The sequence below is a fragment of the Rhodnius prolixus genome, unplaced genomic scaffold (assembly GCF_049639745.1).
Source record: "Rhodnius prolixus isolate KJV_2025 unplaced genomic scaffold, Rpr scaffold_6, whole genome shotgun sequence".
Lineage (NCBI taxonomy): Eukaryota > Metazoa > Arthropoda > Insecta > Hemiptera > Reduviidae > Rhodnius > Rhodnius prolixus.
The window spans coordinates 23,210,441-23,237,458 of record NW_027411634.1 but is presented as its reverse complement, the minus strand read 5'-3'; the positions used below and the strand labels follow the sequence as shown (position 1 = coordinate 23,237,458).

Below are 27,018 nucleotides of genomic sequence, written 5' to 3'. Positions count from 1 at the left end.
ATGTGACTTTTATCTGTTCCCTAAAGTCAAATCTACATTAAAAGGAACACGAAGGAACAGTCAGTTGAAGCTGTGAAAGAAAAAGCGGCACGCGTCATGCAGGAGCTGACAGAAAAAGACTTCCAGCACGGTTTCGAACAATGGTAAATTCGCATGGAGCGTTGTAGGGATAGGGGAGGGGTGTATATTGAAGGTGATAATAACTAAATATGTATAAATTTAAAATAAAATGTTTTATAGCAATAGTCTCGTTATTTAATAGCCACACCTCGTATAATCGTGTATGACAGTGGTATTCTGAGCATACACTTAATTTATAAACCCTATATTAGAAAACTGACACGATTGAATACTTCCTCCTAATAGTTAGCTACTGTTTGCATACATTTGTAATTATGATTATAATATTCTGTTTTTAATTTGATGATATCCCACACTAGACTAAAAAGAGACGCTGTCGACAACTTAAAAGACTCTTAGACGACAGACCTCTAGATAACAAAAGACTGATTTATACTTCTACTTTAAAACCTATCTGGACTTATGGTATAGAGCTGTGGGGTTCAATTAAACGCACCAATCTCTAAAGAATTCAGTCTCTTCAATCTAAAATACTTCGATCCATAGTTAACGCTCCATTTTTTTTCTCTTACCGGACTGTACATATTGATCTCAACATTCCTTTTATCACACAAGTCGCCAAAACACGATACAGGAAATACCACTTCAATCTACAATCACACGCGAATCCTCTAGCTCAAAATCTTTCTTCTAGAACTCTTTCTGACAACCTAATAAGACGTCTTAAGAGACAATGGCTTAATGAACTCCTCTCTAGTGAAGTGGTAGACTAATAGTTCAGTGTTGCCACTCATCTCCTCTCTTTGCTTCTAACATTCACTTCTATCATTGTTGCTAACAGCACCAAATGCGCTGATTGTAGCATGTATGAAGTTATTTAAATTCTATCTTTTAATTAATTGACAATTTTTTAAAGCTAATAATACTACCGAACCATTAGTTCACTTTATTTATCTTTGCATTAATTTCATGATTTATTTTTAGGCCAAAAGCTTTCAAACTGCAGTGCAGCGGACCTAAAATAATAATAATCATTATAATCAGGGAAGGGATTAGCTTAATCGTTAGCAAAACTGGATTCCCACGTGGAGGTCACGGGTTCGAATCCATCTGCTTGCCTTTAGCTTTTTCTCTTCCTAGGAGCTTCTTACAGTTTCAGTAGATGGACTGTTGTTTGTAATAAGAAAACAGTGTAGGTTGGCATTTGCACTGAAAAAAGCTCTGGTCGCCAATGACTTTAGAAGCGGTTTTTTATATCTGAATAATGATACTCACATCTAAAAGTAATTTTTTCCTTGTTCAAGTAACCTCCAAATAAGAAAATTTAACATTATCCTCACACCTTTCACTTCAGTGGACAAACAAAATGTATTAGTTAAAATTAGGTGTAAAAAAAACATCCTAAAGAATAACTCAATTACAATACTAAAAGGTAACGTACTTTTGATAATTAGTGCAGCTCCAAATTGCAGTTACAATCTAGTACATGCATCAGTATTAAGATCAACAAGTGTGACTCACATATAATCGTACGTCTTCTACGTTCGTATTCACTTGAGTTATCTTTTTGTAGTTTTCAGAAAATTCTTAACTTTGTTTTGTTATTAACTGTATAATTATTATGGTTTTAAAAGATTTGTATTCCAATACATTATTGAGAAAACTCCCCCCAAAAAAGTTTTTCTTAAAACAGAATCTCTTATGGACAAGATAATACTGATGCGATATCCATATAAACTGGGTAAACAGGGATATTTATTACTTCGAATTTTCCCAGACTGTGGAGTGGTTGGGACAGAATGGGGTGATCTAAATCAATGTAGAACGCTACTTTAGAAAATTATACACGATATAATAAACAAAACGAGCCAAATTTTCCTGATAATGAAGACAAGTTTTGAACTTAAAATTGCCTATTTTAATCCTAAAATTTTTACTGATAAGAAGAGAATTGTGAGCGATTTGAAACTCTGTTAACACAAGAAATTCTTCATGAAGGACCTTTATTAAATATAAATATATACAGTACAACCTCGATTAACCGGGATCATGTTAAGTCATCATAAGAACACCTGGATCGGCGCTGAAACAAAAGTTAATTTTCGGTGGCGACAGGAAAATTTGTTGTCTTCCGATGTAACATAATTGTAGGCAGGGGCGGCTTAACCTATAGTGCAGGGTGTGCAATGCACACGGGCGCCGCCGTCTCAGGGGGCGCCGCGGCGCTCCCTGAGACTGCTAAGAGCATCGTCTTGGACCATCATGGTACATCAATGATATGACAGAAGCGGCCAGCCAGCGCGGTGGCGGCAGTTATCAAACGCGATAACTTAGTTAATAGTTTTAGCCGCGAGGGGGGGGGGTCAGGCCTAGGGGGCGCCAGGGTTTCATTGCACACGGGCGCTACACGAGCTAGAGCCGCCCCTGATTGTAGGCGTGGCAGCAACTCTTTTATACCTGATTTTCTTGAAGGGTCATTATGTACGAGGTCTGTAAATTAAGTAATGAGACTGATTTTTTTAATTTGTTTATTCAAAAAGAATTACAATTCTATATTGTCACCTTCAAAATAACTTCCTTCTGAAGCCACACAGCGCTGGAGACGTTTCTTCCACTCATAGCAGTGCTCGAATAGCTGGAATAGCCTTCAGCTGGTCGGTTACAGCCGTTTGAATGTTTTCGACTGTCCCAAAATGAGTTCCCTTGAGGTGATTCAAGTCAGGCGAATAAGGAGGCTGAAGAGCCACAGGAATGTTTTTACAGGGCCAAAAACTCGTTTATTGAAATTGCTGTGTGACAAGGAGCATTATCGTGATGCAACACCCACTTGTTCTTGATCCACGGAATCGTCCTCAAAGAGTTTCTACCTCAAGGTCAAACGGTCAATCAACACTTTTACCGAGAGGTTCTTAAAAAACTTCGAAAAAGGGTCATTCGTGTGAGACCAAACATCAAGAAAAAGATTGCCGTCTAGATAGGAGTTGATCTCCGGGACGAAACAGTAATGTATTACTATGTAATCCTGTGTATTCGGTTTAATCGGGATTTCAGTTTTCCGGGGTGGTTGCAGCCGGAGGCCAGCCTGGTTAATCGAGCTTGTACTGTAATTGTAGCGCACATGCACGTTTTTATGTTAACACATTTATTCAAAAACTAAATTTCCCATGTAGCGTGCCTTCCATTACAATTCTAAAGTAGAATTGACATTATGTTAAGTCCTGCCTAATTATCCTCTCTGTGTTGATTGTCGGTATAAGCAGGACACGCCGGACTCTGAGAAAATCCAAAGTATGAACGAGGAAACTTTCAAAATTTATTTGGGTTCAGTGGTTTGAAAAAAATATTTTAATGAAAATCAATTTATAGCGCATCTACAGTAACATCTGAAGAATCCTGGCAATTGATTTTTTTTGAATAGGAATTCTAAGATTCAACCGTAAGAATTTAGGCTGAAATAATAGATCCAGTGTTTAGAGAAAATAATGAAGTAAAAGTGGAGTATCTTTATGAGCTTTGAGGCTAAATTTTATTTACCAAAGGATTAGCTTGAAGACTTAGAGGAGGCCAAGAACTTACAACAAACGAAATTATCTTGGTATGAAAATACAAATATTTTTGAAAGTTGATATTGCTAGCTCCCGTATTTTGATGTGCCTCTTCAATTATTTTTAATATAATGGTGAGCTAGTAGACCCGACTACTACATATTTGAAAATGTGAATCCAATAAGGAAGTACAGTTGAATAAGAAGAAAATTTTGAGTATGGGGCAGAGAGAAGAGATGATGAAATTCCCTAGGGATACGACAGTAGCAGGCTCGTTGTACGGCTGGATGCAGGTTCAGTTATGTCATCCTTGATCGGATTAGGTCCCTCCTAGTTAGGCTACCTTGCAGGCTTGCTCTCCATCAACTTTACGTCCACTTCTTCTTCTACTCTTTCCGCCCACCATTGCATTAAAAACAATCACCTTTATTGCTTCTTTACTTTTTCACAGCACTACATATTTTATTTTTTAATACATGGACATTTTTTCGCTAGTATTATTTTTTATTAATCTAGGTAATATTATTGATCTAGTCTAGGTTAACGCCAGTATTCAAGTTGACAATACAGTGGACAAAATTATTAAGATTTATTATTTTAAAAAAGGTATTTAATCTGCCAATCAATATATCAAATTATATTATAAATTTAGAATCTGGTTTATACTAGTATATTTACATACTCTTTAAGACAGGGGTCACCACCAAACCTTTTTTTGATCATGGACCCCCTATATAATTATTCGAAATTGTTAAATAGACTCCTGGAGGTCTATATAGACCACTTTAGCAACCTCTGCCTTAATATTACATATTAAATACATTTTTGAAAGTTCTTAATCTCCCTGATCACAGACTGCCTAAAATGATAACAAAAAATTGTCAAAGCTTTATGGTTTGAAGATTTGTCAAAATTATGTTCACAACTACAGTTGCCACAAAGCTCCCTTCCACCGAATTGAAAGTTCCACGCATGATTCGTTTTTAAAATTAGGGCTCGTCCGATTAGCAACAATCTAAACTGCGATGAGGCCCATTTTCATTAATAATTTGATTGATAAAATTCAGTTCCTTAATGAGTTTTCTAGGCCTTGGGCACACAGAAAGCGGTCTGTCGCGACGGGCAACAATCTGACAGGTCAAACAGGACACGGTCTACCGCCGCGGGATAGTCTTTGTCGCGGCGACAAGCGATCTGGTAGTACAAAATTACAGATTTAAACGTGACCACCTTGCCACCTAGTAATACGAAATGAAGATTCCAATGTTAAGAAACTTTATTACTCAATTTTTATTTCAGTCTCGCGACATACGAAAATACTAGAAGAATCTATCTTCATGTGACTCCAGTTCGGTACATAAGCAGTGATATTCCCCTAATTGTTCTCTTTCTTAAGCATCCAACTTCGTCTTTTCTTCTTTTTGCTTTGCCAAGCTAATAGCAGAAGGAGTTCTTCTTCGTCCGAGCTCATACTCAATACATAAAAATTAAAACAAATAACAAAAAACACGCACTACTACTTCTCAAGAAGAAAGCGACCAAATTGGACCGCTCTAACAAAAGAATCGCGTCCTGTGTGACGTCCCCATATCGCAGACCGCTGGCTCGCTGCCCGCCGCGACAGACCACTTTCTGTGTGCCCAAGGCCTAAAATAGCCTTTGGTTTAGTTTCTAAGCGATGCTGAACTTTTGTTTGAGTCAAAACACGTGCAGTATCTAGATTTGTTACATAATATCAAATATTATATTTTATTTATTTTACTATTTGTGGGGATTTACAGCAAGACCTCCGACTTCTACTGCTTTAAGCTTTCTGTGAATTGTTCTCGTCTTTTTCTATTACGCGATGTGTTATTTAGCAAATTATTTTGTTCCTTGTGCTGGCATTCTGATCTTTGGTCCTTTCCTTCAATGTCTCTTTCTGATCATTAGAATGAACGATTTCATCCACTTGAAAACATTTGACCCAATCATGGTATCTCCTCCTAAAGCAATATTGGAAAGTTTACCTGTTGGATAATACAAAATTTATTTTGGCTAAAAGAAAGTAGTTTATCTATAATTGTAAATGATATGAAAGGCTCAAAATGTCGTATAGTTTTTAATTTACGTCGCTTACAGGCCGGAAATGATAAGAAATAGGAAATGTTATGAGAGGAGAAGGTGTGTGCATGTGTTGGAAGATGAATAGGTCTTGAGTAGTAGAGGATTAGGGGATGTTGTAGATGAATTTGCCCCCGAGGCTGGTAATATACAGACAGATGAGGGAATACACTGTCAGGCTAAAGGTTTACACCGGGAGTAGTGGTACTAGCTGCACATCACAACCACCGTCTCACACTCCCGTTTGCTTCCGTTAAACCCTGCTGTCTCAGGATGCCAACCTTACTTCTTCTTCTACTTTGCCACCGCCACCACTAGTTCTAATATCACACTTTCTGTTATCTTCATATCTCACCTTCTAACCCTCAGGATGTAACCAGCCATCCAGTAATCTTAATAACATTTCAGCAAAATGAGGATAAAAATCTAGCGTAAACCTCAAACTATTTTCTCTAACAACTCAAGTTATCTCGAAATTTTCTTCAAACCCCAAAACGTTTTTTAAACTTCAAAAGTTTGATTTATATGTAATACTTACCATTTTAGAAGGAATCTACCTAAATCCTCTCTCAGAAAATCTATAATTTTCTCTCGTGTACTTAGTTATAACTACAATCAATTAATAAAAAAAATTAAATCTAAATCCTCTGAACAGTTTTAATTTCTCGCCAAATATTTAAAATATTTATGATTGGTACTTTTCTCCATATGTTGTGGTAGACCTGTTGTATCATTGACTGACTTTCCCTTCGTTTTCATTGTTCGGTAAAGTCCAGAATTGAGGAATGTTATATTTTGCAAGGTGGAAGTAAAATTTTTGTTGCAGCTTTGGAAGTGTATTGTGAAGATTGTAGTGGACAAGGTGTAAGTATTGTTAGTCCATATAAACATTTGGAATTCGTATTTTTAAATCTAGAATTTACCAAAGTCTATTTGCTTGCAAAAAGTGTTGAATATTATATTTTCTTTTATGGAAGGAGAGGGGGCACACATTTCAACATCACAGTTAAAATGTGCCCTACCGACCTGCAAGTTTGTGACTTTTTTTTTGTTTAATCGCAGAGAAGGGGAAAGTGGTCCGAACCTACATTAAGAAGCGCAACAAACCGAATATTTTGTTCAAACTTCCTAAACCCATCACTTCGGGTGACCCGAACTGAGTAATTCTTGATTTTTGAACTAGATTTCAGGAGTTTAAAAGAGAAAGTAATGTGGTAGTGAGAGAAATAATTGATAGAAGGTAGATTCAGAGTAAAGTTATATCATTTCTATATTGTGTTCAAAGCTACCCCACCAGTGGGGCAGATATTAACATTTGACACAACATTTTGAAATTAAAAAAATATAGATATTTATGTAAAGTACCAACTGTTTATTGATACAGATCTGTTAAGAAGACTTGAAAGTTGTAGAAAACAAAATAAAAAGGTTCAATAATACGATTCTGGTGCACTCTGTAACAGAAAATGTAAATTCTGTTCAAATGTGTCCTTTCATAATATTCTCTCTTTTCCTTAGACAAATTAACGTACAGAAATTGCCAGTGCAGTAAAGAGCTTAAATTACGGAATTTTGTTCTCAAGGAATAATAAGGGCTATATTTATGTTTACAAGTTTTAGTTAGAGCGTTTGAAAACAAAACTAAATTAAAGAAGCAAACCATAAGTTTCCAGTCATATAACTTCTATTCTAAGAGAAATTGCTGGAAATTAAGTTGAAGCAGCGCGGAGAGAAATAAACAACCAGAAGAGTGTAATTAAACAAGAGGGAAAACGGCGAGGAAAGTGGACATAGTTTTCTTCTCTGTTTTCGTCCAGTTTTTTTCCCTTTATTTTCTCATTTAATTAAGCAATAAACCATCTTATTTGTATGCTAATTGAATAAATTTTATTGGACAAGTGTAGTAATGAAAAGTAAGTTGAGAACTTTAGGCTGACCATAACCTACAAGATGCAAGTATAGACTATGCAAGAGTTGTTGATAAATACGGCACTTTGAAACAAAATTGTATCTAATTATTAAAAAAAGGTTGACAACAATATTTAATACACAATGATTCGTTAAGTAACACTAGGATGATGCTTTCTGATTTCTAATAAATCAGATCCAAAATTAGAATGTATCAATGCAGTAATGCAGTGAACTGATCACGCTGTATTAGTCGACAATCATTAGAGCAGTGCTTCCGGCTACGGTAGAAGTGTGCTGTGGCAAAAAATTATAAAATTATAATGGCGTTGCATTAAAATTAATTATAAGTTAAAATAGTATAACCCAGGGATGGCGAACCTTTTTGAGACGTGGGTCAAATTTTGTTCATTTTTTTTTAGTACTAGCTCTTGGGTCACTAATGCCCATTTGCACAAGAGTTAAGTTTAAAAAGTTTTAAACTGAATATTTTCAAAACTAAACATCTTTAAAATTCAGTTGGCTTAACGGGTAAAACGGGACGAAACAAGTGCTATGGAAGTCTCTTTTTACAAACATAACTGAACAAAACCTTACAAAAGTGTGTTTTATCTGATGAAAAATCTAAATATGGTTATTTGCTTTGGGTTGTCGATTTTTTTAACAAACAAAATATGAGTAAAATTATTATTTGATATTTTGTAAACACTTTTGCTTTATTTCAAATACTACAAAAGCATTTGTCGTCATTTGCGTTTTAGAACTGTAATGATCAAACTAAAGGTTTTAGATAGCATTTAAATTGCTTTTGTGTAAACGCGTGATTGAAAAAAATACAGATAGAATATAAATTATCCACACAATTAGAAAATCTAAATCAACCCGCGTAAACAAACAAATGGTTGCCTAGCAGTTGTGGGTCAATGAAAAAGCTTGCGCGGGTCATAGGTTCGCCATCACTGGAACCTCATATTCCTATAATGAAATAAGACATAAAATGATGCGAGTATGTATGCATTGAATTCGAGTATGCAGGGCAACGAATCAAACATACTCTCTGTTACTGACAAACTACTTCGAATATGGTCACATGAAATAGAAGCAACTAATTCAGTAGCTATGTTTCGTCGGGTTGTTGAAGTTGATCCTGGTGCAGCTGTGTTACATGACATAGTTAATGAACATTTATCACAGTTGGAAGAGAAGTTGCAACACTACTTTCAAAGTCTAACTCTTTTTTGACAAAGATTGGACCAGAAATCTATTTCATATCCAAGTTGATATGTCTGGCCTACAATTAATGGAAAAGGAACAGCTTATTGACGTTGCAGCTGACAGTACGCTGCGATTGAAGTTTCTGAAAATGAATTTAGTAGAGTTCTGGATTATGGTTGAAAAAGAATTCACATTGAAAGGGTTTAAGGCAGTGGGAATACTGCTTCCTTTCGGCACTACTTATCTGTGTGAGAAGGCATTCTCAGCGATGATGACACGGATCAAAACGAAACACAGAGGGTGTTACGACTTAGAGTGTGCTTGTCAACTGAGGTTAACGCTCAAATTGAAACACTTTCACGGTCCTTGCAAATCCAGCCGTCGCATTAACACACTGTTGGACACACTGATAACTAAATTAGTAAAATATGTCACAGCTTTCCTTCTTCTTTATTGACTGTTTAGTTTTTGTAACTTTAATCTCATTTAGAGGTGCTTTTAATCACTTTCTTTTAGTTACGGATTTACAATTTTACATGAATTACAGGCACTTCTTGACAACAATAATGACATTAAAGAAATTCTTTGTCATAAGATTCATTGCTACTGTATACAGTTATTAATGTTACAGCCTGCCACGAAAACTTGTACTTTTGTAGGATTGTAATAGTGTTGTTATTACATCACTAGTTCAGCATAATACGTCATTTTAAAATGAAATTGGAGCATTACAGTTCCAGTGAGCCGTTTACTGTTTGGTATCTGACTTGCCATGACCGGAAAAAGGTTGGGAAGCACTGCATTAGAGTAATAAGACACATGCAAATACTTTGCTTACTTACTATACTTACATAGTGGACTAGAAAAATACACCAAAACAATAACCGAATCTTTCTTTAATATTATATTTAGCAATAATCATTTATTTCTTTAAACCATTCTTCAATTTTTGTTTATAAACAAATAATATGATTATTCTTTGAGAATTTTATTTAAAGTGGGTCACTAACTTTCAGTATCATTAAATCGGCTTTCATTTTTTGATCTAGGAACCTTTCCAGTTCACTGTCCGATGAGGGACAATGTAGCGAGAGAACTTGACAAATAATAATAATAATAATAATAATAATAATAATAAAACAAGAAGTCCTCCTCTTTGCAAAGATGAAGGCTCTAGATAAAGGCTTTGCAGCCTTGAATTTGCGTGAGCCAGGAAATAACGTTGTGCGGTTAGAAAGGGATATGAAGAATGAATGGGGCCAAAAGCAGCTACATGGCAGGTATTATGCCCTTCTTACTGCAGAAGGAACTGATAGCTTAGCCTCGTGCCAATGGCTCACAAAAGGCCATCTATTCCCTGAGACGGAAGGGTTCGTAATGGCGATGCAGGACCAGGTGATAGCTAAGAAGGCGTACCGAAGATGGGTTCTAGGGGAAAGTCTAGTGCACGATAAATGCAGAATGTGCAACTCCACTTCGGAAAGCATACAGCACATAGTTTCAGGATGTTCAGTACTTGCGCCGAAGGAGTACCTTTTCAGGCATAATAATGTGGCTAAAATTATCCATAAAGCACACTTTGCTCAAAGTTTGGGCTGCTGAAGACAGAAGTGCCATATTATAAATACGAGGGTCGTTAGAAAAGTCCGTGCAAAAATAAAAACTACTTAATTTTTTGGGGTAAACCTTTTTTATTTTTCAACATAGTCTCCTTTTAGGCTTATACACTTCGTCCAACGCTGCTCTAGTTTGTTGATCCCTTCCGAATAATAGGATTTGTCCAAGTCTGAAAAATAGCCATTCGTTTCTGCAATCACCTCCTCGTTTGAATAAAATCTTTTTCCCGCCAGCCATTTCTTCATATTGGGGAACAAATAGTAGTCCGAGGGAGCCAAGTCTGGAGAATAGGGGGGATGTCAAACGAGTTGGAACCCCATTTCCATTAATTTTGCGACCACAACTGCTGAGGTGTGAGCTGGTGCGTTGTCGTGATGGAGAAGGACTTTTTTGTGGGCCAATCGTGGGCGTTTTTCTTGCAGCTCGGTTTTCAAACGGTCCAATAACGATGAATAATATGCACCTGTAATAGTTTTACCCTTTTCCAGATAGTCGATGAGGATTATTCCTTGCGAATCACAAAAGACAGTCGCCATAATCTTTCCGGCCGAAGGAACGGTCTTCGCCCTTTTTTTGGCGCAGATTCCCTCCTTGGTAACCCATTGTTTAGATTGTTCTTTGGTCTCAGGAGTGTAGTGATGTATCCATGTTTCATCCACAGTGACGAAACGACGCTTAAAGTCCTGCGGATTCTTCTGGAACAGCTGCAAACCGTCCTTGCAACACTTCACACGATTTCGTTTTTGGTCAAGCGTGAGCAATCGCGGCACCCATCTTGCGGATAGCTTTGTCATGTCCAAATGTTGATGCAAAATATTATGTACCCGTTCATTCGAGATGCCCACAGCACTAGCAATCTCACGCAACCTTCACTCTTCTGTCATCCATCACCATATCATGGATTTTATCAATGATTACTGGAGTAGTAACCTCAACAGGGCGTCCAGAACGTTCAGCGTCACTTGTACCCATATGGCCACTCCGAAAATTTTGAAACCACTTATAAACTGTTCTAATCGAAGGTGCAGAGTCACCATAATGTTTATCAAGCTTCTCTTTAGTCTCCTGAGGCGTTTTGCCTTTCATAAAGTAGTGTTTAATCAACACACGAAATTCTTTTTCGTCCATTTTTTGAAAATCACTCGACTTCCTCGATTCAAACGAATGCCAAACACAAAGAAATAGACCGATCTGGCTGAAACTTGGTGTGTGTTCTTCCAAGAGATGCTACTAACTAAACATAACCTCGATACGCGCCAGTGGTGCTATCTCTCTGACTTTGCGCGGACTTTTCAAACGATCCTCGTATAACCCACCGACGCTGCTGCAGAATGCACACACAAAAGTATATTGGGACACTCAGGTAGTAACGGGATAGGAGTGTTGCTAACAACAAGCCGGACATACTAGTTATGGATAGAAAGGGTAGAGTGGCACATATCGTCGATATCGCCATACCCAATGATGATAACATGCAGAAAAGCAGGGGGCGAAAAGATCCGGAAGTACCAGGACCTTAGATACCAACTAAGGGAAATGTACAACCTGGACAAAACGACGATTGCGCCTATAATACTTTCCACGAGTGGCCTCGTGCCCAGAACAACGGTGTCTGCTGTCAATGAGTTGGGCCTATCCACTGATCTGGTTGTAGAGGCGCAGAAGGCGGTCCTCCTAGATACGGTCCGTATCGTCCGAAAGTTCCTGAGTGCTGCCCTTTAAGCAGATCAATACAGCCAATCGCCGCGAGCAGCCCGATATTATTTGGATCTAGTATTTAACTCCGAGAGATAGATTATGTAATTTAGATAAGGGGTTGTGGCCAAGTCCACCCCCCTAAGTGATTTCCCTAATAAGGAGTCAGAAATGAAATAATAATAATAGTAATAATAATGGTAAGGATTAATAAATTTAGACAGCTACTAAAGAATAAAGGATTACTTGATTGTTTTAAAAACATAATTTAGATAGAATAGAATTGAAAATTACCCAGAAATATTATTCTATTCATTTTCCTTAAACATTTTCAGTGAACTGTCCACTTATTCATTTCGTTTTTTTTACCTTTTTTAGTTTTCCATAGATTGAAATTGAGAGGTTTACTGTGAAAGAAAAGAGCGGAAATAATAAAGCCTTTTGTTAGCTTTAATTTGTGAAAAGGTAAAATCGAGAGTTCTTAAAGCTATTTTCATAATTCATTAGAAATCTTTTAAGAGATGTTTTTTGATGAATTTATAAGAAAATATTATAAAATCAGCTCTCGTTAACAAGTGATTAGTGAGACGCGCTTTATTCCTTGCTTTTTAATGCTATTTCATTTGAAAGGTTTTCCGTACAATTTTCTTTTCTTAATCCAATCATCAGTTCATTAAAGATTTAATATTTCAGCTTAATAATAATATTTGTTAGCTTGAGCTCCCACTTAATATACTTAATAAGCTTTAATAAGCGTTTCTTTTTAAGATATCATTTTCATTTAAGATATTCAGCAGCAAAATATTATGAAATAATATTATTTTTGGAGGAACTGTTCACAGAAAACCAACACGTGAACTGCGGCCAGCCCAAGATAGCTGTCACAAAATAATATGTCTCTTCAGCAGGAGATTTACTAGACGACCGAGGCATAACATGGCCGTCAGAGGTGATGACGTTTCATTCTTAGGGTGGATTAGTAGGGAGAAAGAGGGTTGAGCGGGCTAGGGATTAAGGGATTTTATTGTGAGATTAGTTGGTACAGATGTCTGAACCATAATTTAGATGGTCTGGGTGTATACAATATGGTTGGAAATGAAAGGAAGTGTTCGATCTTAGATTGGATGATTTGTATGCGATATCGATGCGAGCGATACCGTATAGTTCAATACCGCAAGTCTTGGGTTCTGAAAGTGTGCAGTGGAACCTCTCAATAACGGACACTGACGGGGGAAAGCAAAGTGGCCGCTATTTGGAGGTGGCCATTAGAAGGAGGTAGGCAAGTTTCATTATGAAAAAATATGGGTTTTTTTTCCAAACATCTATTTAAAAATTGTTTATTATTAATAGATTTAAAAACGTACATAATTGCATAATTATTGCAGCTATATGATATGCATCAAGTTTTTCTTAATTATCCAAAAAATTTATCAAAAAACTACATATTATTGACATAATTAATAATTTTTATAATAATCATCACATTTATTCATAACAATAATAATTTATGGTAAAATTATCATCATACTATCATCTATTATTAGAAAAATAGAACAAACCTTTCGGCAAGTTGACGATGGCTCGATTTGGTTTTTGCAAAATCTTCCAAACACATTTATTTTCTCTTCTAGAGTTACCCGCTATTTTGAGAGGCATATGGGAAAAAATAATATTGTTCGTCCAAAGTAATATTGGAAAATGATTAAAATGGTACAAGATGTATGGAGCTTGTATAGGAAACTTTAGGAAAAAACAGAAAAAAAAAAAAAAAAAAAAACTTGAGAGGGGATAATTATTTTGATCACCGCGTCAACCGAACTTTTAATAATAAGGTGGTCGTTGGTGGGAGGTGAAACATATAATCCGTTCTCTGAAAATCAATGTCCACGGCCGTTATGTAGAGTGACCGTTAGACGGAGGTTCTTTTATATAGAAAGTGTATAGGGGTAAAACGGGGAAATCCAAAAAACTGTCCGTATATGGAGGTGATCGCTAGTGAGAGTGCACTTTATGGAAGGCTCGACTGTAGTCAGTTGAATTTTGTAGCGAATATCAGTTTCGAATGTTTGTTTATTGATTTGTACAGTGCCATAACAATGTTATTTGATTATTTTACATTTTTATATCGTTTTTCGAAATGAAGTATCGAGATTTTAAGAGGGGAAATTCTTCCGTACTCGAACTCGGTTAGACTGCAAGGCAGAGCCAATCCTCATTCTCCAAAATAATAGATGGCTTTTCTTTTTTTGTCAATTCCGAAAATGCTTGCCGTATTGTTACAGCAGTGTTTTTGCTACAAGTTACAAGCAAGTCGGAAATGAAAATTAGACCTTCGTGAATTTATTATTGTAGGTGAGTTTTATCTTTTTAAAATTATAGTTTTAATTTAGTTTCAACTAGAAAATTAGTACTCTTTCTGTATTTGTGAGGAATAAATGTAATTACAATCACAGATCTGCGTCATTCCTTAAGGTAAGCTCGGTGAGAGCTTTAAACGTTTTTTTGACGTGAATACGTCTTTAAATTTGAATCATATGGTGGCAATCCAAAAAATCTAATGATAACAAAATCGGGGGATACAGTTTGGCATTATAGTTTCGAATCTATCGTCTAATCCAAAATTAAATTAGACCTCTGGATAGCGAAAGGATCAAAGAATTCATTACGATATCCGAGGACTGTGACGTATCGCGCGCGGTGGAGGGGGAAGCGCAGCCATTTTGAGATAATTTTGCTGCGTATCGAGATTTGCAATTAGTATAACTTTTGACTCGGAGAAGCTGCGATGTTCGTTTAAGTTTTAATCGTCAGCTGTCGTCACAATCTATCGATTGTATATAAAACATTAGTGTAAAATAGTGACAGTGAATATAATAAGGTGTTAGAATAAAAAAATATTATCAAAAATATATAATGTCGGCCTATAGGCGTAGACAAGCCAAAACCAAATACACAGAGATCGTATACGGTTGGAAAGGGCTTCTCAAGAACAATCGAATGGTAAAAGTTGCAAAGCCGGTGGTGTCGCCATATATCGCAACATCAATAGCTTCACTGATTGTAATACGAGTTAACATTGACATTTCGTAAATTTATTTGGAAATGAAAGACGCAAAAGCTGGTGATGTGTGTCTAGTAAACGAAAAAGGCTAATGGCATCTTCAAATTCGTACTCGGGTGTGTGTATATCCATCCGGGCACAGCGTTAGGAGAAATTAAACTCTTTATGTTACGATCGTTGTTAAAATATCCCAAAAACATCTCTAAAATTATACCCGATTACGAGCCTGATCTTATTACACCAATTATGATAGTTGGAGACTTTAATGTTGATGTCTCACAAAACCGCTCATTGCCCGACTTCATGCTCAGCGAGTTCAATTTGTCTTATATTGAAACTTCTCCAACAACGTTAAGTAATACCTATATTGATTTAACGTTTACCAGAAATCTCAATGTATCTTGTATGCCATTTAAGTCGTACTTTTCGTATCACACACCTATAATTAATAAAGTTATATTGTAACACAGTAATTATTTGTTTCCTTGATTTCATCCTAAATACATAAATAAAAATATTTTATATAAAAAATCCCGTTACGTAAACGTATTCACGAACAACACACGGCCGTGTCCATGACCCAGCCTCAGTAGAGCTTTTTTAAAGCTATTTCTGACAGAAAATTAGATCTTTTTTAGAAGTGTCCAGTATTCAAAGAGGTCAGTTAGACATTTTACGTGAGAAGAGTGAATCTCTTAGTGACAATGTAAGTTAAGGATCCCTAATTATAAAGAGCACGCCCCCTATTATAAATAAATATTATTTCAAGTTGATTAATTAAAAATATAATTATTGTAAAATGTAAAGAAATGCAAAAATAAAACACACGAAAACAAAAGACAGAGAGACAAAACACAAAATAAAAGTCAAGCGAAAATTAACCAGCAAACTTTTAAAAGATCACAACGCCATCGCTTAACTCCAAACTCACCCCCACTAGCCACATCTTGGCTTAACAGAATCCTTTAATTATACTTACTCATTGTTTCAATCCGTTATGCTGATTAGTTGGAACGAGTTTCTAAAGAGAGCGCTCTTAATTCATCAGTCTTAAGTTAGCAGCTTAAAGAACCCGGTTATGCTTGGGAAATTAGGTTTTCAATTTTCCAGCCTTACTATTATTTATTCACTTTTCGTGGAAATTTTATTTTATTCATTTTTTTTAATTGTTTTTGTTGTTGTAGGGTAATTGCACAATTCTTAAAGTTATTGTTGATAAGCATAATTTTAGGTATAACCGGAAGAATGGTTGTCTTGGAAAATAGAGGCCGAAGGAAGTCTTACAGATTGCAGGTAGATAGGAGGAAAATATCATTAGAACAGGTTATTTTACTCTCAGGGGTGTGTGAAATTGCTATTCGAGATATATTAAGTCTTGACCTACGCTTTTCACAGATCTCGTAAAGAGTTTTAAAAGATTTTAAGATCTTAAAATAGAAAAATATATATACAGTCGAGCCTCCCATAGAGGACACTCTCACTAGCAGCCACCTCCATTTACAGAAGTTTTTGGATTTCCCCGTTTTACCCCTATACACTTTCTATATAAAAGAACCTCCGTCTAACGGACACTCTACGAAGCGACCGCGGACATTGATTTTGGGGAACGGATTAAATGTTTCACCTCCCACCAACGACCACCTTATTCTTAAGAGTTCGTTTGACGCGGTGATAAAAATAATTATCCTCTCTCAAGTTTTTCTGGTTTTTCCTAAAGTTTCCTGTATAAGCTCATACTTCTTGTTCCATTTTAATCATCATTCAATATTACTTTGGACGAACAGTATTATTTTTTCCGATATGTCTCTCAAACGAAAGTGGTTAACAAGTTTTTTTGGATAATTAAGAAAAATTTGATGCATATCATATAGCTAAATAATTATGCAATTATGTACGTTTTTAAATCTATTAATAACTCCTTAACAAAAACTTACAGTTTTAAAAGTTAAGTATAAGGGTTGATTAAACGCCAAAAGGTACACAAATCAGCAGTTCCCAACATTTCATTAATACTTCATTGATATAATTTAAGTAATTTTACTGCATTAACTTTTCCTTCACATTTTTTAGAATTTATTAGATGTCACAGACCCTTATGCTGGCCATTTTCGTCTACAAAATATTTACTCAAGTAGCACACCATTTAACTTAGATTGACTGTAATATCTATTTATCTATAATAATCAAACTATTAATCACAGGTGAAAAAGAAAACGTTATAAAAAATATAAAAAAAATAAGAGGCTAAAAAATTCATAAACTTTTTTTACATCAATGATTTTATGCATTTATTTTTATTTTTAAATAAAAATCATTGGTTTAAGTTCATTCCTCGATTAAAGTAATTGTTATTTTATGTTGTAGTCAAACGTTTGTAATAATAAGTAATAAATAATCTGGCTTTATCGCAAATAATATAGTTTTCTTCAATTACATTCTCAATCTAGGTGTTCTTCCCACAATGTTATATATATGTAATATAAAATAAAGAAAATAAAGATATGCATATTTTTAAGACAGCTAATTATTCCAGTATTTTACCATAAGTAAAATTAGGGGGACTAAATTAAATTACAATTGAGAAATGAGTAAATATTGTTGAATAATCTACTTGTTATTAAATGTATGTTATTTGTGCTCACGAATATTTCGGTAAGACGAATTTAAGACTGAAATATTGTTTTGAATCCTCCGTGATTGAAATTTAAAAAGTGGCCGACTCTGACTGTCTTTTTCTACTTTAACATGCATGTATATGTGACTACTCAGAATAATTCATCACTCATTTTATCATAATTATAATAAAAAAATATTATGAATAAACTGGCAAGCATAAGGGTCTGTGACATCTAATAAATTCTAAAAAATGTGAAGGAAAAGTTAATGCAGTAAAATTACTTAAATTATATCAATGAAGTATTAATGAAATGTTGGGAACTGCTGATTTGTGTACCTTTTGGCGTTTAATCAACCCTTATACTTAACTTTTAAAACTGTAAGTTTTTGTTAAGGAGATTTTTGTACCTTTTGGATAGATTTTCCTTTTTGTCTATTTGCAAAGTTACGTCTGCTTTACAGATTTTTTAAAATTTGGAATAAGCTATTCTATCATTATAACCTGATAAGGTGTTAAATCGGAACCGTAACCACCACTGGAGAGATCTTTTTAAAGAATGATTATAGTTGCGGTCCCCAAACCATCCTCAATAACCATTTTTTTGAGAAAGCGTTTTGAATAAAATAGGAAGGTATTTGTACGTAAATAGCAAAATTAAACTGCGATTTCAGTACTTCCTTTTAAGAGGAGCAAGAAAAATAAACTGCGATTACAGTACTTCTCCCTAAAAGGCAAAGATTTTGAATCGAACGACAATTCATTGATGTAAATCGGTTCACTCATTGATAATTTTAACGATTGCAGTACTTCCTCTTAGTAGGTGTAAGAGCATGATGGCACTTCACAGCCACGTAGAGGAGCTTTAACCACTTATTAAAACTGTCCGGTAGGACAGTTGTATAAGGGTTGACCATCAAAAACTGCACGAAAAAGTGTAACGTTGAAAAACACCCAACTTTGACAATTTTTTTCTATTTTTCTATAAAAGATAAAATTCCCAAATTTTCTTTAAATCTTACTCCAAACCCTCCTTTATAACTGTAATTTTTTTGCAACCACCCAGATCTAATAGGTTTCGAGAAAAAAGTTGCCGAAAATGAGCAAAAACGGCTTTTTCAAAAAATGTTCTTGTTCTTGTTCTTCTTCTTCTTCTTCTTGTTGTTCTTGTTGTTGTTCTTGTTGTTACCTTTTTTGTAAACAACGTAGCGCCTAAACGCGTGAACCGATTATCATGAATGAGGTGTCATTCGATTCGGAATTTTATGTAGATGTGCCTTTTGGGGGTCTCGGCCCTGTACATCGAATGGGAGAGGAGTTAGCCCCCTTTATGTAAGGCCCCCTCCAAAATTATTATTACTAATTACTCTGTAAATCTTGGCCCGATTTTGATAAAATTTGGTAGGATGATAGGGTTAGGGCTCCCCTACCTAACAATAAAGCGACGATCTGCTCTTACACTTGTTAAGGGGAAGTATAGCAATCGTTTCAAATTATCGACACGTAAACCGATTTTCATGAATGAAGTGTCATTCGAATCGAAATTTTGTACAGATTTGTACTTTAAAAGTCTCGACGCTATGCCTCATAAGGAGGGGAGTTCGCCCCACCCAAATAAGGCCCTTTCTAAAACTATTATTACCAATATTTCTACAAAGCTTAGTCCGATTTTGATAAAATTTAGCTCAAATAAGTGGTTAAAGCTCCTCTACGTGGCTGTGAAGTGCCATCATGCTCTTACACCTACTAAGAGGAAGTACTGCAATCGTTAAAATTATCAATGAGTGAACCTATTTACATCAATGAATTGTCGTTCGATTCAAAATCTTTGCCTTTTAGGGAGAAGTACTGTAATCGTTGTTTATTTTTCTTGCTCCTCTTAAAAGGAAGTACTGAAATCGCAGTTTAATTTTGCTATTTACGTACAAATACCTTCCTATTTTATTCAAAACGCTTTCTCAAAAAAATGGTTATTGAGGATGGTTTGGGGACCGCAACTATAATCATTCTTTAAAAAGATCTCTCCAGTGGTAGTTACGGTTCCGATTTAACACCTTATCAGGTTATAATGATAGAATAGCTTATTCCAAATTTTAAAAAATCTGTAAAGCAGACGTAACTTTGCAAATAGACAAAAAGGAAAATCTATCCAAAAGGTACAAAAATCTCCTTAACAAAAACTTACAGTTTTAAAAGTTAAGTATAAGGGTTGATTAAACGCCAAAAGGTACACAAATCAGCAGTTCCCAACATTTCATTAATACTTCATTGATATAATTTAAGTAATTTTACTGCATTAACTTTTCCTTCACATTTTTTAGAATTTATTAGATGTCACAGACCCTTATGCTGGCCAGTTCATTCATAATATTTTTTTATTATAATTATGATAAAATGAGTGATGAATTATTCTGAGTAGTCACATATACATGCATGTTAAAGTAGAAAAAAACAAAGTTAGAGTCGGCCACTTTTTAAATTTCAATCACGGAGGATTCAAAACAATATTTCAGTCTTAAATTCGTCTTACCGAAATATTCGTGAGCACAAATAACATACATTTAATAACAAGTAGATTATTCAACAATATTTACTCATTTCTCAATTGTAATTTAATTTAGTCCCCCTAATTTTACTTATGGTAAAATACTGGAATAATTAGCTGTCCTAAAAATATGCATATCTTTATTTTCTTTATTTTATATTACATATATATAACATTGTGGGAAGAACACCTAGATTGAGAATGTAATTGAAGAAAACTATATTATTTGCGATAAAGCCAGATTATTTATTACTTATTATTACAAACGTTTGACTACAACATAAAATAACAATTACTTTAATCGAAGAATGAACTTAAACCAATGATTTTTATTTAAAAATAAAAATAAATGCATAAAATCATTGATGTAAAAAAAGTTTATGAATTTTTTAGCCTCTTATTTTTTTTATATTTTTTATAACGTTTTCTTTTTCACCTGTGATTAATAGTTTGATTATTATAGATAAATAGATATTACAGTCAATCTAAGTTAAATGGTGTGCTACTTGAGTAAATATTTTGTAGACGAAAATGGCCAGCATAAGGGTCTGTGACATCTAATAAATTCTAAAAAATGTGAAGGAAAAGTTAATGCAGTAAAATTACTTAAATTATATCAATGAAGTATTAATGAAATGTTGGGAACTGCTGATTTGTGTACCTTTTGGCGTTTAATCAACCCTTATACTTAACTTTTAAAACTGTAAGTTTTTGTTAAGGAGTTTGAGCTAAATTTTATCAAAATCGGACTAAGCTTTGTAGAAATATTGGTAATAATAGTTTTAGAAAGGGCCTTATTTGGGTGGGGCGAACTCCCCTCCTTATGAGGCATAGCGTCGAGACTTTTAAAGTACAAATCTGTACAAAATTTCGATTCGAATGACACTTCATTCATGAAAATCGGTTCACGTGTCGATAATTTGAAACGATTGCTATACTTCCCCTTAACAAGTGTAAGAGCAGATCGTCGCTTTATTGTTAGGAAGGGGAGCCCTAACCCTATCATCCTACCAAATTTTATCAAAATCGGGCCAAGATTTACAGAGTAATTAGTAATAATAATTTTGGAGGGGGCCTTACATAAAGGGGGCTAACTCCTCTCCCATTCGATGTACAGGGCCGAGACCCCCAAAAGGCACATCTACATAAAATTCCGAATCGAATGACACCTCATTCATGAAAATCGGTTCACGCGTTTAGGCGCTACGTTGTTTACAAAAAAGGTAACAAGAACAAGAAGAAGAAGAACAAGAACAAGAACATTTTTTGAAAAAGCCGTTTTTGCTCATTTTTGGCAACTTTTTTCTCGAAACCTATTAGATCTGGGTGGTTGCTAAAAAAATAACAGTTATAAAGGAGGATTTGCCCTATATTATAAAGAAAATTTGGGAATTTTATCTTTTATAGAAAAATATTGTCAAAGTTGGGTGTTTTTCAACGTTACACTTTTTCGTGCAGTTTTTGATGGTCAACCCTTATACAACTGTCCTACCGGACAGTTTTAATAAACAATTTTTAAATAGATGTTTGGCAAAAAACCCATATTTTTTCATTATGAAACTTGCCTTCCTCCTTCTAACGACCACCTCCAAACAGCGGCCACTTTGCTTTCCCCCGCCAGTGTCCGTTATTGAGAGGTTCGACTGTATATAAATATGCGGATACAACAGTGTCGTAAGGATATTACCTTCATGAACGTTTTTACTTGTCTCCGTTTAGGAAATAAGGCTATTTGGTATTTAGGATTAGAATAAAAGTGGTATTCTAAAAGTACTGAACCGATTTTACCAGTTAAGCGTGGAATTTAGTTTTTAAAAAACCGCCCCCAGTGTGCGGAATTAAAATCAGACAATGACGTGTATACAAGTCGAACGCAGGGCAAAACAACCAAAAGTTTACAATAATCGTAATAGTCACTGCAAGCATTTTTCTGCAATTTCTGGGGCTTGAGATTACAGAGTGCTCAATTCAAAATCTTGCACCGTTTCACGTATGCATTGCTCTAGTTAACTAGGGACGCAAGAGCTATTACAAGGAAGAAAAGAGCTTTGAATACTGTGCAAAATGAAATCATGCTCGTACTGAGGTCTGAAACTCTATCTAAGGTAAAAACGGCATTGCACAAGGGTTGAGAGCTTCTATTTGGGTGCATAATTCCCCAATCTCTAATGCGGAGACCAAACATGTACCAACCACTTATCATTTGGCTGACTCCCACCTACATATAAAATACTTGGCAGTTCTATTGGTAAGATAAAGGAAAAATCCCGCCTAATAATGTTCTTATTGCATTTTATTAAAATTTAGTGTTTTTATAGTTAGTGGCAATTTTATATTTTTTCACAACGAGTATACACGTCGAACCCACTGTAATAGAGATACTACTTTTGACTTGTATAAACGTCAAACGCGCTTAACTGGTTAAACAATCGATGTTTTCATTATTAGGAAAAAATAAATAATTTTAACAATTTGAAAAAAAAATGGCGGCTAAAATTCTGTTATTCACATCTAATAAATATAGAAATATGTTGAGCTTCTAAAAGAAGAAGTAGCGTCCGACTTACTAAGAACCGAAGTTAGAAATATATCATTAAATCTATAAACTACAATTAAATAGTTATTTATTTAACAAGTGTGGAAAGTAGTTCCATTCGAGGCAGGGTTTGCACGCACGAGCGAGCGAAGCGATGCGAGTGCAAGTGCAAATTGCCGAGTATGAGGAAAATACTTTACACTAGCGTTAAATATTATATTTTTTCTGCAACCATTTATTAACTAATAAAATTAAAAATTTCATTTTTACAGTCTACAAAAAGTAATTTATTTATTATAAACATTTATTGTTATATTACAATTATTTACATTACTTACGTATTTACATTACTTATTACATTTTCTGCTTTCTTTTATTGATGGAGGAGTGTTTTCTAAACAGGCATCACAAGAATCCATTTTAAATTTCTATAAGGTAACACTATAACCTTTTTAACTGTTATAATTAAAAATATCTAATTATTTATTAAAGTATTATTTTTATTTCTATATTCCTTTCAATTTTTATTTTATTTTTTAATATTCGTTTTTTAATTATTTAAATAAAATAAATTTAAATAAGCTTATTAGAGTTTTACAGAAAATATTTATGTTAATAACAAAACTTCTTATATCAAGGAAGCACAATAAAGTTTTTCCACTCACTTGTGCGGAAAGTGACACTAATGGGAATTTCCCCCCACTAGTGTGGGAAGTTGGGCATTACACAGCTGATTTTAATTGAGTAATGAGAACTTCCCTACATGGTTGCAGAAAAATATTTTTAATTTCTCATTGAAAGATCCTCTCTCAAAAGAGAGACGAAAATAGCGAGAAATAAATTATTATAAATCTTTATTATTCGCAATAAGTTCAGCCTAAACTCAAGTTTAATTTGACAAGTGAAATGGTCAGCTATTTACAGACACTTTTTGGAATAAATATTTATTTGTTTAAATCAGAGTTCTTCTAAACTTAAAAAGCTAACACCATATTTATTTCTAGCGCCATTACTTCATTTGCATATTTTTCTTCTTTTTTTCTGCGGGAAACAATTTGTAAAAGAGAGAGATTTCGGATAAATATAAAATCCGAGTATCGATTGCGATTATTGTCGAAGGTGCTTAACAGTATAACCTCTTATTGTTCCTGTCCCTTAAAAGAAGTAAGGTTGGACCTCCAGGAATATCCTACCGGTCTGCCTAAAATATTGCAAGATGTCCCTCAGTTTCAAACCTTTGAAACATTAAAATAAGAGTCTAACCTTCCCATACAAAATAAACCGAGCGTAACTAGTGCACTGAAGGTTACAACTCCGTTTAAGTCTCATCAGAAATCACACGAATGCTTTCCATTCATTAATCTTTGATACAAAATTGTTTCGTGACGAGAACCATTGGAACATGATCACAGAACGGTATCAATGACTCACATCCAGCTTGTATGTTTACTCATTCTAGCCCAACATCACAGTTTATCCTGAAGAGGAACATCAAACTATTTCACTGAGCAAGGCTGTTCCAAGAGAGCGCAGCCTAGACTCTGAAAAGCTTTTCATCTTTTTATAATCTCTTTTTCATCAACTCTAATTCAATTATAACAATGATTTCAGCCAGGAAAAGCGAGACCTTACTCCAAAGAAATCCAGATTTCACTTTGTTTGAACCCTAATATACGAGGGTCGTTTGAAAAGTCCGTGCAAAAATAAAAACTACTTAATTTTTTGGGGTAAACCTTTTTTATTTTTCAACTAATCTCCTTTTAGGCTTATACACTTCGTCCAACGCTGCTCTAGTTTGTTGATCCCTTCCGAATAATAGGATTTGTCCAAGTCTGAAAAATAGCCATTCGTTTCTGCAATCACCTCCTCGTTTGAATAAAATCTTTTTCCCGCCAGCCATTTCTTCATATTGGGGAACAAATAGTAGTCCGAGGGAGCCAAGTCTGGAGAGTAGGGGGGATGTGAAACGAGTTGGAACCCTATTTCCATTAATTTTGCGACCACAACTGCTGAGGTGTGAGCTGGTGCGTTGTCGTGATGGAAAAGGACTTTTTTGTGGGCCAATCGTGGGCGTTTTTCTTGCAACTCGGTTTTCAAACGGTCCAATAACGATGAATAATATGCACCTGTAATAGTTTTACCCTTTTCCAGATAGTCGATGAGGATTATTCCTTGCGAATCCCAAAAGACAGTCGCCATAATCTTTCCGGCCGAAGGAACGGTCTTCGCCCTTTTTTTGGCGCAGATTCCCTCCTTGGTAACCCATTGTTTAGATTGTTCTTTGGTCTCAGGAGTGTAGTGATGTATCCATGTTTCATCCACAGTGACGAAACGACGCTTAAAGTCCTGCGGATTCTTCTGGAACAGCTGCAAACCGTCCTTGCAACACTTCACACGATTTCGTTTTTGGTCAAGCGTGAGCAATCGCGGCACCCATCTTGCGGATAGCTTTGTCATGTCCAAATGTTGATGCAAAATATTATGTACCCGTTCATTCGAGATGCCCACAGCACTAGCAATCTCACTCACCTTCACTCTTCTGTCATCCATCACCATATCATGGATTTTATCAATGATTTCTGGAGTAGTAACCTCAACAGGGCGTCCAGAACGTTTAGCGTCACTTGTGCCCATATGGCCACTCCGAAAATTTGGAAACCACTTATAAACTGTTCTAATCGAAGGTGCAGAGTCACCATAATGTTTATCAAGCTTCACTTTAGTCTCCTGAGGCGTTTTGCCTTTCATAAAGTAGTGTTTAATCAACACACGAAATTCTTTTTCGTCCATTTTTTGAAAATCACTCGACTTCCTCGATTCAAACGAATGCCAAACACAAAGAAATAGACCGATCTGGCTGAAACTTGGTATGTGTTCTTCCAAGAGATGCTACTAACTAAACATAACCTCGAAACGCGCCAGTGGTACTATCTCTCTGACTTTGCACGGACTTTTCAATCGACCCTCGTAAAGCCAGTTCCAGAAAGATCAGTTTTCTACTTTCTGAAGCCATCATTAAATCCATAAAATTAAGTCTATAAAAAATAAAAATAAATAAAACTTGAAAAAAGTGAGGCAACTTATGAAAATGTTGATTAAATTTTCCTTTTGAAGAAGCATAAATAAACACAGTTCACCATTATCATATTTCTTTAAAATATTTTCAGCTAAAACATTTGGGAAATATTTATATTTTGTATATACGAGTATTTTCAAGTTCATTTTCTGCTCACCAGTATTCCCTTGAAAACTGAACTTAGATTGTCTCTAATAAAAGGTATAATTGTTGAATGGAAATTAGTTTGCTGTAGTTCGAATTCGGTTACTTTTAGCCTGCACAGCGTAGGATTGTTCTATTTAATATAAAGTACTTTAGGCCATAGTTGGATTTTTTAAGAACATGTACGAGGTGTGGCTATTAAATGACGAGACTATTGCTGTAAAACATTTTATTTTAAATTTATACAATATTTAGTTACTATCACCTTCAATATACACCTCTCCCCTATCCCTACAACGCTCTATGCGAATTTAACCGTTGTTCGAAACCGTGCTGGAAGTCTTTTTCTGTCAGCTCCTGCATGACGCGTGCCGCTTTTTCTTTCACATCTTCAAAGGGACTGAAATCGTGTTCCTTTTAATGTAGATTTGACTTTGGGTTGTTGTACTTGGCTAGAAACGGTCTTGACAGACAATGCAGTGTGAGTCGGCACGTTGTCTTGATTGGGGAACCCATGACTTGTTCTTCCACAAATCGGGTCGTTTTTTTTCCTAACTCTATCACGAAGTTGAGCAACCATCTCATGGTAGTAATGTTGATTAAATTATAATCGATATTTTTATCCGTTTTGGGACGTGGAAGGGCGACCCGGGGTGGTCATCATCTCCGACGTCTTCTCGGCCATCTTGGAAACGCTTGAACCACTCAAAAACTCGCGCAAGTGATTAACATTCATCGCCATAAACTTCTTTTAATAAAAGATAAGTTTCAGTAGCGGTTTTACCAAGTTTTGATGTGAAATTTCACGACAATTCGTTGCTCTACTACGTGTGTAGTATCATGTGTTCGGCAAAACGAAATTGACACCTCTTACACAA

General features: G+C 35.2%; 1 protein-coding gene across 11 annotated transcripts in view; it reads left to right on the top strand.

The window, feature by feature from the left end:
* The window catches only part of CARPB (Carbonic anhydrase-related protein B), a 458,344-nt gene that overhangs the window by 127,329 nt on the left and 303,997 nt on the right, over positions 1 to 27,018 (top strand). The gene's annotated exons all lie outside the window — the stretch shown is intronic.